Source organism: Lepisosteus platostomus, chromosome 4 (genome assembly GCF_059453375.1).
Source record: "Lepisosteus platostomus isolate fLepPlt1 chromosome 4, fLepPlt1.hap1, whole genome shotgun sequence".
Classification (NCBI taxonomy): Eukaryota; Metazoa; Chordata; class Actinopteri; order Semionotiformes; family Lepisosteidae; genus Lepisosteus; species Lepisosteus platostomus.
Genome location: NC_142614.1, coordinates 11,762,756 through 11,767,474, shown reverse-complemented (window position 1 = coordinate 11,767,474; position 4,719 = coordinate 11,762,756). Strand labels below are relative to the sequence as shown.

General features: G+C 40.1%; 1 long non-coding RNA gene across 1 annotated transcript; it reads right to left on the bottom strand.

Annotated features, from left to right (window-relative positions):
• Window positions 1-1,061: 1,061 nt before the first annotated feature.
• Window positions 1,062-3,328, bottom strand: LOC148672645 (uncharacterized). The gene is made up of 2 exons (XR_015935838.1): window positions 3,083-3,328; window positions 1,062-2,332 (listed from the first exon to the last, which is right to left on the bottom strand). It is a non-coding gene; the product is annotated as an uncharacterized LOC148672645 (long non-coding RNA).
• Between the last annotated feature and the right edge of the window lie 1,391 nt (window positions 3,329-4,719).

The window sequence follows — 4,719 nt, the reverse complement described above, 5'->3', positions numbered from 1 at the left end:
CCACTGAAGCTAAGCAGGTGTGAGCCTGGTCAGTACCTGGATGGGAGACCTCCTGGGAAAAACTAAGGTTGCTGCTGGAAGAGGTGTTAGTGGGGCCAGCGGGGGGCGCTCACCCTGCGGTCCATGTGGGTCCTAATGCCCCAGTATAGTGACGGGGACACTATACTGTAAACAGGCGCCGTCCTTCGGATGAGACGTAAAACCGAGGTCCTGACTCTCTGTGGTCATTAAAAATCCCAGGGCGCTTCTCGAAAAGAGTAGGGGTGTAACCCCGGTGTCCTGGCCAAATTTCCAATTGGCCCTTACTAATCATGGCCTCCTAATAATCCCCCTCTATGAATTGGCTACATTACTCTGCTCTCCTCCCCACTGATAGCTAATGTGTGGTGAGCGTTCTGGCGCACTATGGCTGCCGTCGCATCATCCAGGTGGATGCTGCACATTGGTGGTGGTGGAGGGGAGTCCCCATTACCTGTAAAGCGCTTTGAGTGGAGTGTCCAGAAAAGCGCTATATAAGTGTAAGCAATTATTATTATTATTATTATTATTAACATGTACTAACAGGACAATGGGGTTGTGGGAAAATTGGCCTTGATGTGAGTGTGTGTGTCTGTGTATGCCCTGCTATGGACTGGCATGGACTGGGTTGCTTGCTGGGATAGGCTCTGGCTCCTCCATTATCCTGTCAAGATTAATATGGTTAGAAAATGGATGGATATTTTACATATCGTGTAAGTTTTAATAGGCTTATTCAAATTCTCCTTCAGGCCCACAAACCTTCTTGGTTTTCATTCCAGTTGAGCTGGAACATAAAATAATCGAAGCCTTAACAATACTAAATAATCTGGCTCCATCATACATGTTTGAACTTCTTTACGTTTACACTCCCTTCTGTAGACTCTGTTCTGTTGCTCTCTGTACCCAGGACTAAACCTCTGACTTTTGGGTATCCATCTTTTCTTGTCACTGCTACTTTGTTATTGGATGCCCTTCCTCCAGCTTTCTGAAAGGTAGATTCTTAGTGTGTTATTGTTACACACAAGTGTCCTAGGGTTTGTAAAAGAGCTTTATAAAGTATTTTTATTATTATTATCCTATCCTGTAATAGAACATAAAAAACTTTTTCACATCCAATAACAGAACATGTGGATTCATACTTGCACAAATTAAATCTTCAGTAATCTTACTACAAGCGCAATAGTCATGCAAAAGACATTTATAAAGTTAAACATAGTGTATTCTTTAAAGGAACAAGTAAAGGTTTATTCCATGCTGAAAAGAGAAGAAAGGAAACAGCTGTGGAGCCTTCTTCTGGTGTATAGTGAATTCCTTATTTGTTTTTTGAGCATGAATACAACATTGTTTTAAACTTTCCATTTTCATTGCACATTCTACATTACATAGAGTAATATTTTATTGTCTCATAATATCACAACATGTCAACACATAACCTGTGCATTATACAGAAAATACAATATTACAGTATCTGTGGTGGCTTCATGAGGCTGAGGGTTACTCTCTCCTGATTATTCTAGTGAAACTCTGTAGGAATTAGACAAATGTACACACCCAAGCAAACTACAGTAACTTCAACCTGAGGAGGACGTGAGGGTTTGTTCACTTTAGTCTGGCTCTACAATAGGAAAATATGAAATTGCACATCGATTTTCACATTAACACTAGAAACCACATAAAAAAGAAATTAAATGTAACATAAAGACCAATAATGTGTCTAACTCAACATTGGATTTATATACTAATATACAACTGTATGTGCTCCCTCAAGAACCTAATAGTGATCAATGTTTGAGTAAGTAGTTTCTTCCCTTTGTATTAACTCTACAGTATGTAGTTGCATGGTTTAACGAGTTATTCATTATAAAAGATATATTGCTTTTCCACTGGTAATTACAGAAGGCCCAGTCAACACCAAAGTCATTTAGCAATTACAAACAAATTGTAAAGCAAAGCAGAGGAAAAATTTATGTTTTGTGCTCTTGAATAATAATCTCAATGTAAACTATCCTCAACTACAGCATTTGGTTTGAATTATGCACAAGATTAAATGTTGCACTAGTACAAAAATGTCATTTTTCAACTCTAATGGACTGCAGATTGTATGTGAAGCTGTTTCCCATTGCAGTGCCCAAAGTGTAATAATCTCGAGGAGCAGCCCTTTATAGTGCATTAGCTGGTGTTGTATTTCTACTGTAAATGCCGTCCAGGGGGGAATCTTCTCAGGACAGGGGTAGGGGGAGAAGTGAGTTGAAGAAATTATCTTGCAGTTTCTTGCATGCATTTTGAAAGTCAGTGCTCAGCTTCTTGTTGAGGACTGTGCAACGAGAGAGTCAGAGGACAAAACATGAGATTTCATTCTGTAAAAGCCAATCTCACATATTCAGGACAAAACATAACCTGTTCAGTCCACATATCACATCATCCATCCATTCGTTTTCTAACCACTTTATCCAGTTCGGAGTCACGGGGGAGCCAGAGCCTATCCCAGCACGCAACAGGCGCAGGGCAGGATACATCGTGGACAGGACACCAGTCCATTGCAGGGCAGACACACAGACACACACTCACAGCAGAGCCAATTAACCTACTAGAATGTTCTCCTTCATATTGGCGTGGGCTTCATCCCACAGTCCAACATGCTTGAAAAATAGGCTCTGTTATGAGTGTGTGAGCGTCTCTGTGTGTGTGCCCTGCAATGGACTGGTGTCCCATTCAGGGTCTATCCTACCTTGTGCCCATTGCTTGCTGGGACGGGCTCCAGCACCCATCGGGATCCTGAATTAGAATAAGCAGTTTAAAAATTAATGCATGGATAACATTTTTATCATGGGTTATCATTTTTTAGTGGTAGAGTAAGAGCATTCTCCAGGGCTTTATAATCAAATTCTAAGATATTAAATGCAAAGAATGGAACATTTTCAAAATCCAGACAATGTAGTTTTTTCTTAAAACATGCATTCTGTTACCTCTCAAACTGAATTTAAAGTAATTTTGTGGCAGCCCTCTCACTGTTTTCCATCGGTGCAGTACCAACTCCTGTCCTACTGCTGTCTTTTGCACTCACCTGGATGATGCTTTTTTCAGAGGCACCTGATCATTTGAAGCTTCTCCTCGTTTGATTTTGGAATTCTTTGACAGCTCACCTTCTTATTCTTCATCACTATGGGAAAAGACCAACCAAGGTGTATCAGAACAAAGTGTATATAAAGATATACATATCTTAAAGGAAAACAGACAATAGTAAATAAAATGTTTAGACCCAAGCAGGAAGGTATATTTTAAGAGTAAATATCATTTGTTCTTGAACTATTGATTCTATTGATTGAAATGCAGCTTGAAATAAGCATGATTAGTGGCATATAGGGGTCAGCATCACAACTCCCACTAAAGTTTGGCTAAAAGTATAATTTTATTGGGATTCCAATACAAAAAACGAAAGAGTTTTGCATGTAGAAAGTGTGTTTGAAAAACTTTGCATTTTTAACCATTGTTGAGCGACAGCCGCGCGGCTTAGCAAAAATCGCAAATGTGGGCCAAAAGTTGTCGTCAAGGAAACAACACAACAACACTTTTCGTGCATTTCAACTGCCTCCAAAAGCCCAGCAAAGGCATCAGTAAATGTCTACTTCTCACTCAAACCCTAACCCTAACCCTAGCTCGGGCACTTGTATTACACCAATCAAACACCATGCATTCACATCCTGTGTTCAAAAAGATTCCCAAATGACTCCAAACTCATCAGAAACATTTCATGCCATGTTTAAAAGCACCTTCATTATATCTGCACTGAATCTGGTTTCAATTCCAGCACTTTGTTGTTTGTTCACCTGCTGCTGGAATGCAGCTTGAAATAAGCATGATTTGTTGCATATCGGGGTCAGCATCACAATTTCCACAAAAGTTTGGCTAAAAGTATCATTTTATTTGGATTCCAATACAAAGAATGAAAGAGTTTAACATGTAGAAAGTGTGTTTGAAAAACTTTGCATTTTTAACCATTGTTGAGCGACAGCCGCGCGGCTTAGCAAAAATCGCAAATGTGGGCCAAAAGTTGTCGTCAAGGAAACAACACAACAACACTTTTCCTGCATTTCAACTGCCTCCAAAATCCCAGCAAAGGCATCAGTAAATGTCTACTTCTCACTCAAACCCTAACCCATACCCTAGCTCGGGCACTTGTATTACACCAATCGAACACCTTGCCTTCACATCCTGTGTTCAAAAAGTATCCCAAATGACTCCAAACTCATCAGAAACATTTCATGCCATGCTTAAAAGCACCTTCATTGTATCTGCACTGAATCTGGTTTCAATTCCAGCACTTTGTTGTTTGTTCACCCGCTGCTGGAATGCAGCTTGAAATAAGCATGATTTGTGGCATATCGGGGTCAGCATCACAATTTCCACTAAAGTTTGGCTAAAAGTATCATTTTATTTGGATTCCAATACAAAGAACGAAAGAGTTTAGCATGTAGAAAGTGTGTTTGAAAAACTTTGCATTTTTAAACATTGTTGAGCGACAGCCGCGCGGCTTAGCAAAAATCGCAAATGTGGGCCAAAAGTTGTCGTCAAGGAAACAACACAACAACACTTTTCGTGCATTTCAACTGCCTCCAAAATCCCAGCAAAGGCATCAGTAAATGTCTACTTCTCATTCAAATCCTAACCCTAACCCTAGCTCGGGCACTTGTATTACACCAA